The sequence below is a fragment of the Pteropus medius genome, unplaced genomic scaffold, assembly GCF_902729225.1.
Source record: "Pteropus medius unplaced genomic scaffold, Ma_sr-lr_union100, whole genome shotgun sequence".
Lineage (NCBI taxonomy): Eukaryota > Metazoa > Chordata > Mammalia > Chiroptera > Pteropodidae > Pteropus > Pteropus medius.
The window spans coordinates 68854-69842 of NW_024350325.1; positions in this window are offsets into that span (position 1 = coordinate 68854).

Genomic DNA, 989 nt, shown 5'->3' on the forward strand with positions numbered 1-989 from the left:
CTGACCCTGTCCTCCTCCTCCCCAGGGCCATGTTTCCATACACTTTCAGCCATCACCAGGAAAGGAACACAGACAGTCAAAGCTTCTCCCAATCCTTCTTGATAACCTGGCTACCAATTACCAGTAAATAACGGTAGGCAAAATTCTATGACAGGTCATTTTAGCAATTTGAAGCACTGTTTTCCTACAACTTCGCTTGGTATTTTCATTAAAAACAGTAAACAAAAGCTTTCAAACTCATATTGGTCATATTAACAATGAGTGTCTTGGGTGCACCCTTCTTTGATCGCTATCAGCACGTTTTTAGAATTCATCCATTTCCTAGGATAATGCTTAGTTTCTTTGGGAAGGTATTTGAAAACGTACGTGGCCAATTTCTTGCTTTCATAAATTAAAAGCCACTACAAAAAGCTAATGCAGCTTCTCGAAAGGCACCTGCTGTCTTTGGATACTAGAAAAGCATCTCCCTCATTTTTCAGATTAGTATGACAGTTCTGCACATTCTGATAAAAATGAATAAATGTACTCTTTCTATCACACATACATGCACACAAATCTAAATTTTAGAGCTAGAATTAAGAAAAATGAATGAAGCCAAATATCGAAATTTAAAAGTTTATATATTTCTTTTTTTTAAATGGCTAAACTATTTTTTTAATTAAGTTTATTGGGGTAACATTGGTTAATACAATTATATAATTTTCAGGTGTACATTATCATTTGACGTCTGTATATTCTATTGTGTTTACCACCCAAAGTCCAGTTTCCTTCAGCTCCCATATATTTGATCCCCTTTACCCACTTCGCCCTACCCCTACCCCCCTATATTTGACCACCTTTACTCCGTCTACCTCCCCGCTCCTTCCCCACTCCTTCCCCTCTGCTAACCACTAGTCTATAGTTCATGTCCATGAGTCCCTGTTTGTCTTGTTCATTTGTCGCTTTTAGGTTTATATCCCACATATAAGTGATATCATGTGATTTTCAAC